Source organism: Silene latifolia, chromosome 11 (assembly GCF_048544455.1).
Source record: "Silene latifolia isolate original U9 population chromosome 11, ASM4854445v1, whole genome shotgun sequence".
Taxonomy (NCBI): Eukaryota; Viridiplantae; Streptophyta; class Magnoliopsida; order Caryophyllales; family Caryophyllaceae; genus Silene; species Silene latifolia.
In genome coordinates this window covers 136,301,571-136,311,346 of record NC_133536.1, presented here as the reverse complement: position 1 = coordinate 136,311,346, position 9,776 = coordinate 136,301,571, and the positions used below count along the sequence as shown (strand labels likewise).

At 48.0% G+C, this 9,776-nt stretch overlaps 1 non-coding gene across 1 annotated transcript; it reads right to left on the bottom strand.

The window, feature by feature from the left end:
- Positions 1-1,667: 1,667 nt before the first annotated feature.
- On the bottom strand, positions 1,668-1,774 carry LOC141615898 (small nucleolar RNA R71). The gene has a single exon (XR_012530285.1). It is a non-coding gene; the product is annotated as a small nucleolar RNA R71 (small nucleolar RNA).
- Positions 1,775-9,776: the final 8,002 nt, after the last annotated feature.

Sequence of the window (9,776 nt, the reverse complement as noted above, 5' to 3'; positions counted from 1 at the left end):
GAGAGAGAATTGCAAATGTACAAGAGTTGCAGCGGAAAGATTGAATATTATTAATAATAAAGAGAGTTTGTACAATGCTTGAATGCGGAAATAAAGATTACAATATGTTTGCTAAATGATTACAGAGTTTGTAGATTGAATGCAAATTGAATGAATGAAAAGTGAGGCCTAATACCCTATTTATAGATGCCCAAAAGGGGTGGTTGGTGTGAAGGGGTGCGATGCTCGCTCCTCTTGGTAAAGGGTGTGAACAAGGGGATAGGAATCTCCTTGTTCCTCTTCAAATAGGCGTCCAAGTGAAAGGAAGGGAGTGAAGGGGTGCGACCTTCACTCCTCTTGAGAGTTGGCGGCAAGGGAGGGAGTGAACCATCACTCCTCTTCATGGTTGGCGGCAAAGGAGGGCGTGAAGGGGTGTGACTTCGTTGCTCTTCATGTTGGCGCCAAAAGGAATGGGTAAGGGGGGTGTATATGTGTGTGAGAGACATAATGGATAAGGATGATAAGGGGGGTGTATTTGGTGTGTGAGAGAGGGAATGGATAAGGATGGGAATGGATAAGGATAAGGTAAGGGGGATGTATGTGGACAAGGGACTTGGTTCAAGGCCCTAGGACACATCCCTTGGCGTATTCGCATCTACTCGGCATGGTTGGACTTGTGGACTCCGTAGTTGCTTGTCCAGCTAACCTCAACTTGAAATGAGCTGCCTCTACTGAGAGTGAGCTGAGTGAACTTGAGTGAGCTAGTAGTGAGCTAGAGTAAACTGTTGTTGAGCTGCCCGGAGTTAGTATAGGCTTCGTATATGCGAGTATGCTTTGTGTGAGCTACCATAAGCATCCTTAAGGCATCACGGGAGCTCCAAATGAGCGAACCGTGACACATATCTCTCTACAACTGATAACTTGATTCAATACCCGTCCTTTGGGATCCGACCATTACTTGCCACTCTACTAAGAGTAGTTAGTTAAGATTATAAATATTGTTTTCATTTGTTGTTTTTAGTTGTATATTTCTTAACCTTGGGGAAGTCAAACTCCTCAAGGTAGTTTTAATTTTTTCCTAGTTGTTTGCTTTTTGCATGTCTAGGAGATCACAAGGTAGACCTTTGCCTATTGATCCCAAGATTGAAAGAACCTTGACCAACATTAGAAGAACCGTTAGAGGGGCTTCAACAAGTTTGGGTATTGGAGAACTTGTGGACATTGGTGTTGTCCAATCGGATAGTATTAAGTTTACCAACCCTTTTGCAACAGAAGGAGATGAGAACCCAATTCAAAACCACCCACAAAATCAACTCACAATGCCTAAATTTCCATCTCATTCTGTACAAACTGAGGAGAACCTACCAAATGGTACTCCTACACCACCTCACTTAACCGGTAATTTCATTGCCAAATCCGCAATCATACAATTAGTTGAGAGAAGTCAATTTGGGGGGATGCCTAGTGAAGATCCTCATCTACATATGGACACTTTTTGTGACTATTGTGATGCAATTTATCAAACCGGGGTAACTCAAGACCAAATTCGATGGGTTTTGTTTCCTTTTTCCATCGGAGCCGCAAAACAATTGGTAAAGAGCCTATACAAGGCTACCCTTGGAATTGATTCATGGAAGAAGTTAGAACTTGCCTTCCACAAGAAGTTCTATCCTCCGGAGAAGACTAACATGTTGAGATCCCAAATCACCGGGTTCAAGCAAAGAGATGAAGAGTCTCTATATGAGGATTGGGAGAGATTCAAGGATACATGTCGCTCTTGTCCTCATCATGGACTAAGTGAATGGTTCCTTGTTCAACAATTTTGGAAGGGCTTATATGAAGACTCAAGGAATGTGCTCAACATGGGTTCTAATGGAAGATTCATCGAGGTTGATGACAACCAAACATGGGCTAATATCGAAGAAATGGCAGTACATAAATCTCAATATAGTAGGCCAAGGAAAGCTACTAGGGGAGGGAGGCATGAAGTTTAATCCGTCACACAATTGAGTGCCCAACTAAGTGCCCATATTGACACCATAAACTAAAAATTTGAGAAAGCCATGGCCAAGCTTGAAGAAGCTTCTCAATCACCCAAACAACATGTCAATACTATGGTGGAAACATCTTCAATCCCAAATGGAGTGTGTGAGAGTTGTGGAACCTTGGGACATGATCAACAGGAATGTAGGGGAATAAATGAGTAAGTGAATGCTTTCCAATCATACAAGAATGGCACCCCTTATTCTAACTATTACAATGAAAATACCAAATTCCACCCAACCCTCTCATACAAGAGCCAAAATATCCAAAACCCTCAACCCACATACACACCACCTCCAATGAGAAATACTACTCAAAGACCATACTAAAATCAACCCAATGACCAAGCTTTTGATGTTCAAAAAGCGCTCCTTCAAATGCAAAAGAGCCAACAAGATTTCTTTGCTCAAATCCAAAGGGATAGCCAAGACAAAGATACTACCATCAACAATATCCTTGCTCACACAAAAATGTTGGAGACTCAATTGTCTCAATTGGCCTCTTCTAGTTCCCAAAGACAAAAAGGACAATTACCTCCTCAAGGTAATCCTCCTACAAGACGTGAAACGATCAATGCCATCCACTTGAGGAGTGGTACAAGATATAAGGGACCAAAGATGCCAATTGAAGAGAATATTGTTGAGGAGAATGTCAAGCAAAGTGATGTGATTGAACCATTGAGGAGAAATCCTAAGGTGGTAGAAACAACTACCAATGACTCATCAAAGAAGAGAAATGAAGAGCAGGCCAAAGAAGTTTAGAAAGAGCCTATTGTGATTAGACTTCCATTCCCAAGTTGCCAAGCCAAACCCAAGCTTGATTAGCAACTTGGAAAGTCCATGGAGATTGTGAAGAACTTAGAGGTTTCTATACCATTCACGGAGCTAATCAACCATGTTCTGGTCTATGCAAAACACATGAAAGATATCCTTACCAAGAAGATGTCCATAAGGAAGTTGGAACCCATTTCCTTTACAAAAGTAAGTAGTGCAATTCTTCAAGGGGATTCCCCACCTAAGCTCAAAGTTTCGGGAAGCTTCTCCATTCCATGTACCATTGGTGATACCACAATCAACAAGGCACTATGTGATCTAGGTGCAAGTGTGAGTGTCATGCCATATTCGGTATGTAAAAGACTTGGGGTGAGAGAACTCCAGTGCACTAACATGACCTTACAAATGGCGGACCGGACAACAAAGAAACCACTAGGAGTATGGGAAGATGTGCCCGTAAGAATTGGAAAGTTTTTCATACCAGTGGACTTTGTCATTGTTGATATAGAGGAAGATTTCAACATTCCAATCATTCTAGGAAGACCATTCCTACACACCGTCGAAGCAGTGATTGATGTAAATCACGGGACGCTTACACTTGAAATAGGTGATGAAACAATCACCTTCAATCTTGATAAGACTATGAGAGCTCCCAACTTGTTTGAACTATGCTTTATGGTTGATCACTATACTCGGGAGGGCGACAAGAAGAAGATGGAATCTCCATTCAAAGAACAAGGGAAAGATGGAAATCTCAAAGATAAGGGCAAAGACACACCGCCCAATTGGAAGAAAGATGTTCCGGGTGTAATTCCAGAGCAGTTATTTGGTACCACCCGTGCTTGTAGAATGACGTCCTTGATTGAATCCTCCTTTCGGTCTCCTGAAACAATGAACAAACTGAGGGCTCGGCTTTGGACCGAGCGAACTCACTCCGACGCTCAAGTCAGTAAACTTAGAGAGGTAAGTTGTTGTTACTTGGTGAAGTATGTTTTGTAGAGAGATAAGGAAGATATTACCAGATCAATAGTGATTCTTAGGTTAAATTGTGGATCGTTTCCTCAATGAGAGTTGAGGAGTATTTATAGACTTTCACCTTTTGTCACGTAGTGGCCAAGTGGCTAGCAGGTGGAAAGACTGATCTACCCTCGGCCGAGGGACCCATGGCAGGCCGGCGGGCCCTGTTGACTCGCCGCCGAGGGGTCTGGCCGACAGGCTGCGTCGGTTAGGCTGTCTAAGTCGTTGACTTGCTTGTGGATATCTTTGACCTTGCTCAATGTGTTGACTTGGTCGGCGGGTGCAGAATATGCCCCATCAATTTGCCCCTAGCGTAGTCTATGCCGTGGTATGGGCTCCGATGTATGTTGAGCGTATATTCTGCGTAAGTTTGAAAATTTTTCTGCCCCGGCCTCTTCTTCCTCGGCTTGCTTCTGCTTAGGCCGTACCATATCCCCCCTCCACATGGATGTGTAATGGACATCAGATGTGGAAAAGAAAGTGGTGCTGGCCGAGACCGAGGTTGTGAGTGCCGTGTGCTTTTGATTGCCCCGGTACCGGTCGACAAGCTTGGTTGATCATGTGGCCGGCGGAGAACAGATACTTAGGAATTTGCTGAGGAAGATGAACAGGCAGAGAGATATGAAGGGGCGTGTTGAAGACGCTTGGTCACTGTTGCATTGATTGATGTTCAACTGTTGCAACGATTGACATTCCGTGGTTGCATGTCTGCACGTGTCTGTTCGATTGGTGACGTTTCATGGGTTGTGCCCTGATTGGTCCTTCTTCATGGGCTCTCCCCTATAAATAGGGCAGTTAGTCCCTGAAATTGGCCACCAATTTCATTTTCTCTAAAATTTTCTTCTCTCTAAACTTTCAAGGGCTTCTTTCTCTTCTAATCTTCAGAGTCGTTACTTCGGCTAGCACTTTTCTTCAAGGTAAACAACCAAATTTTTCTCTTTTTAACTTGTAAGTTTTGTTGTAAACATGTCTTCTGCTGATGTCGGACCTAGTAAACTGCGCCGGGGTTCCCCGTCGCGTCTTGATGAGGAGGAGATACTAGACGCCATCCCGATAAGGTCTGGGGGCCCTAGGTCTCCTTCTCCCGAAGTCGACCCAAAAGTTTTGGAGGATTGGGAGGATGATGATGACGGTGATGATGCTGAGAGGGCTCATCCTAATGAGGGGAGGCAGTACGTCACGGATCACGGCGAGGCCTGCATGACTGGTCTTGATCGTGCCTGGACCAATAAATTCGCCAGTTGTTCCGGCGGAAATCTTTTCGAGGGTCATTTCTCCTTCGGTGAGGGGTACAAAATTGTTATCCCTGAGAAGGGTCAGGCGGTCTGTTGCCCTCCTTCGGGTCACATCGGCGTATATATCAGGCACCTGGAGTATGGGCTCCGGTTTCCTTTGAATGAATACGTCCTGGCCATCATCAAAGCTATGAACGTCGCTGTGGTTCAACTGCATCCGTTGGCCATTAGGACGATAGTTGGCTTCGTGTGGCTCTGTCTCTTTAAGGGGGAGGTCCCTACAGTTAACTTATTCCGCCGGCTTCATCATCTTCGGCCATCGACCCCCGGTAAAGTGGGGTGGTACAGCGTGCAGATGGAGCCGGGCTACATCTCCGTTGATAAGCTTTCTTCCTGCAAGGACTGGAAGGGGCGGTGGGTGTATGTCGAAGTGCCGGATGACTATCCGCTGCCCCGGTCCTTCCAGCACCAAGTTAATTTGCGGTGCGAGAGCGAGGCAGAGCGTGACAAATGGCTTAAGATGGACGCTTCAAAGGTCTGTCTTAATGCAGATGAGAAGCGGGCGATGCAGCTGTTTGATGCTGAGAAAGGATGGGTGCCCCCGACTCAGATTATTCTTCAGGATGAGCTGCTTTGCCGCGTCGGCCTCATACCGGCCCTCAACCAGGGTGAGTAGGGTCGGTGTGAGGCCCATTTTTGCCTGTTATGCTCCTGTTTTTAGAACTTTGTTTTACTTCTTTCATGTAACTCTTGTCTGGTTTCTTGCAGACCGGTTTGGGCAGGATCTGTCTGAGAGGACCTTGAAGAGGTTAGGGCTTGACAAGGACGGGAAGGTCGTTCAAAGCATCCTCGGTGACGCGCGTGATCGTGGACGGCTCCCAACGAACTTATGGACAAGCAAACAAGGCACTTTGGATCCGGCGGTGGCTCAAGCACGGGTTCTCGGAGGCGTGCCGAAAAGAAAACCAAAGGCAGCGTCCAGGTTGGCGACGGCGTCGATCCCAACTCCCTCTTCAACCCCAACGGTCCAGAAGGAGCATGTGGAGGTCATCGATGTCTCCGAGGAGGTGGTGACCGTTGCGAAGGGCCCTCCTCCTCCAAAGAAGAGAAGAGAGCCGCTGCCGGCTTCTACCGTTCTTAGGGAAAAGAATGATTCACCCGTCCCTCATCTAAGAAGGCTTGGTGGTACAGACCTAACCCGTGGTTCGACTTAGTGGTTCATTATGCATCCCCGATGACGGACTCTCGATGTGTCAATGAATGTTGACATGGATGCGCTGTGTGAATTTTTTGTAGATCCGCCGTCGGCGGCCGCTTGTTATTCGATCGGCGGTTAGAGAAGCGACTGAGAAGGCGGGTGATAGAAATGTCACCGTTGACTCCTTACGCGAAGGTTACCCCGCCGAGCTTGTGGCAGAGGGTACGAGAATATACAAGAGGCTGGCGAAGTGGACTCAACTAGCCGGCTCCCACATTATGGAGCAAGAAAAGGTCATGGCCCAAGCTGGGCCATTGATCGAACGGCTTAAGCTTGATCTCTCCGCTGCAAAGGGGGAAGATGGGAAGGCTAAGCTGGACCTCCTTGCTGTGCGAAAGCGTGTGGAGGAAACTGAGAAGCTGCTATTGGCCGAGAGGGCCAAAGTTGAGGCTGCTGACGCCACCGTTGCCAAGCTGCTGGAGGAGCGGGACAGGTATAAGGGCGGTTACGACGTCGTTGTTGCCAAGAGGGAAGAATGGAGGGAAATGTATTTGGCTCAGTCGGAGGCACATAGGGACACAAGGGTTATCCTTGCCCAAAAGGAGAAAGATATTGAGATGCTTCAAACTGAGATTATCCCTAACATGTGCGCTCAATTCCGGGATCAGGCTGAGGAAGCGACCAGGGAGGCAATCAAGAAGCTCATTCCTGAAGGCTCCTTCCCGTGGGAAAAATTTGAACAGCTTCTGGATGAGATGGCCGATGCCGCGGAAAAAGCGGCTGTGGAAAAGGCGGAGGCGGCGAAGGCGGCTCAGATAGCCGAGGCCAAGGCGGCCTACGATGCAAAGGTGAAGGAGGCCCATGAGGAGGCTGAGAGGCTAAAGGCACGTGAAAATGACGAGCCTTCCTCTGGGCCGGCCACTGAAGATGATGCTGCTGCTGATGATGCTGCTGCTGCCGATGGAGGGCAGCAACAAGCATAGGGAGACGCGCGGTCATCACCAGACTCACCCGGCATCTCGGATAGCTGTAGCTGTTCGGGGGCTAACTATTGAGCCTTTCCTCCCTGCCATCTTTTGGCGCTTCAAATGATCATGTCTGTAACCTTTTGCTTTTCTTTTCCTTGTTTTTGTAAAACTTTGGTAGGTTGCGTTTTGGCTTATCCCTATGGGAACGGCCGTCGTCTGTATTCTCCTCACTTGTAGCCTGTTATCATTTTTAATAAGAGTTTGCTTGTTTTGCCTCTGGCTTGGCCGAGGTCTCTTTTTGTCTTCTTGCGTTATTAATTGAGCGCTTTTTCATTTTTACCTTCGGCTTAGCCGAGGCAGCTAGAATGCGTATCTCAACTGCGTTTAACGTCTTTTTCTTGAATATGTTAGCGTGTTGGTCGCTTCCTCTTTCACTCTCGGTCTAGCCGAGGCGTCGGATTTGCGCTTCCCAACCGCCGTTGTGAACATGTTAGCGTATCGACCGTTGTGTCCTCTGCCAGGCCTTCGGTGGGCGAGGCGACTAGAGGTTACGGCGCGACAGCGTATATTGGCGTATCGACCGTTGTGTCCCCTGCCAGGCCTTCGGTTGACCGAGGCGACTAGGGGTTACGGCGCGACAGCGTTCTTTGGCGTATCGACCGTTGTGTCCCCTGCCAGGCCTTCGGTTGACCGAGGCGACTAGGGGTTACGGCGCGACAGCGTTCTTTGGCGTATCGACCGTTGTGTCCCCTGCCAGGCCTTCGGTGGGCCGAGGCGACTAGGGGTTACGGCGCGACAGCGTTCTTTGGCGTATTGACCGTTGTGTCCCCTGCCAGGCCTTCGGTGGGCCGAGGTGACTAGGGGTTACGGCGCGACAGCGTTCTTGGGGTGACTGCCCGGCTTGGGCCGTGGCGTCTACCTCGATATGACTGCGGAGGGGATAAACACTTTGATGGAAAAATTGGGTGATTCTCCATTAGATGTAAACATGCGTTGGGGTGCCAACAATTGTTTTGGACACCTCCGCCGCTACACAAAGTATTTCCTGAGATTGTCAGTGTTCCAATGGCTCATCAGAGGCACACCCTCCATGTCGGTCAGCCGGTATATACCCGGCCTCATTTCTTCAACCACTTTGTAGGGACCCTCCCAGTTGGCCGTTAGTTTACCATGAATGTTTCCTTTGTTGGTGGAGGCCGACTTTCTTAGGACTAGATCCCCTACTTTCAAGTCCCTTTTGTGGACTCTCCGGTTGTAAGCTCTTCTCATTCGGTTTTGGTATACTGCCAAGTTGAGGCGTGCTGTATCTTGGCTTTCTTCGACCAGGTCTAGGGAGGTTCTTAAGCCTTCCTCATTTTCAACCGGGTTAAAGGTGGCCGTCCTGAATGTCGGCACCGTTGCTTCAATTGGCAGGACTGCTTCGGACCCGTAGACTAAGTGGAATGGACTGTACCCCGTTGATTCTTTCTCCGTGGTTCGCAGGGACCACGGGGCCTTGAGTAGTTCATCGGCCCATCTTCCCTTTAGGTCTTCAACTGTCTTCTTCAAACCGTTGAGGATTGTTTTATTAGGCGCCTCCGCTTTGTCCATTGCTCGTGGGTGTGACAGACGGAGGAGTATGCAAATTTGATACCAAGTTCCTCCAGACCATTCATTATTGTGTCATTCCAAAACTCTCGGCCGTGGTCGAATACCATGACTTGGGGTAACCCAAAACGAGTTATGACATTTTCCCAGTTACCTTTCTTACGGTTTGCGCGTCGTCTTTGCGAGTCTTGCTACGGCTTCAACCCATTTGGTGAAGTAGTCAACGGCGACAATCAAGAACTTTCTTCCGCCGGATGCCGTTGGAAATGGCCCTAGTAGATCCATCCCCCACTGTGCGAAATGAAGGGGATTAAGTACCGGCTGCAGGTCTCGGGATGGCGCATGTATCACCGGAGCATGCATTTGACAGTTGTTGCACTTTTTGGTTTTGGCTCTGGAATCCGCAAGCATGGTGGGCCAGAAGTAGCCGGCTCGGAGAGCTTTGTGGGCTAGTGTTCTTGCCCCCATATGATGGCCGCAGATGCCTTCGTGAATTTCTGTCAGTATTAGCTCTGCGTCGGCTGGACCGACGCACTTCAAGAGTGGCCTCGTCACGGACCTCCTGTACAATTCCCCTTCAAACACCAAGTACCTTGCTGCGATCCTATTTATCTTCTGCGAGAGACTGCGGTCCTCCGGCAGTTCATTTGTCAATTTGTATTTTATTATCGGAGTCATCCACGTCGTCTCGATTTCTATGTTACCCACCATGCCGTCGGCCTCAGTAATGCTCTTGGCATTCCTGATGTCCACCAGCACGGTTGATGGGACCATAATTGGCGCATATTTAGCCCCCGAATTACCCTTGTTTCCATGCTTTTTAGTGCTTATTTGGGTCATTTCTTATCTTTAGTTCTTTGTTTTGCATATTCTTTTAGATTTTGATCCCTTGGTAGGAAAGGAGTAAGAATCTTGCATTTTCGTGGCAAAACAAGACTAAATTGATCAAATTCAATGACCAAGCATCAAGGAGAGA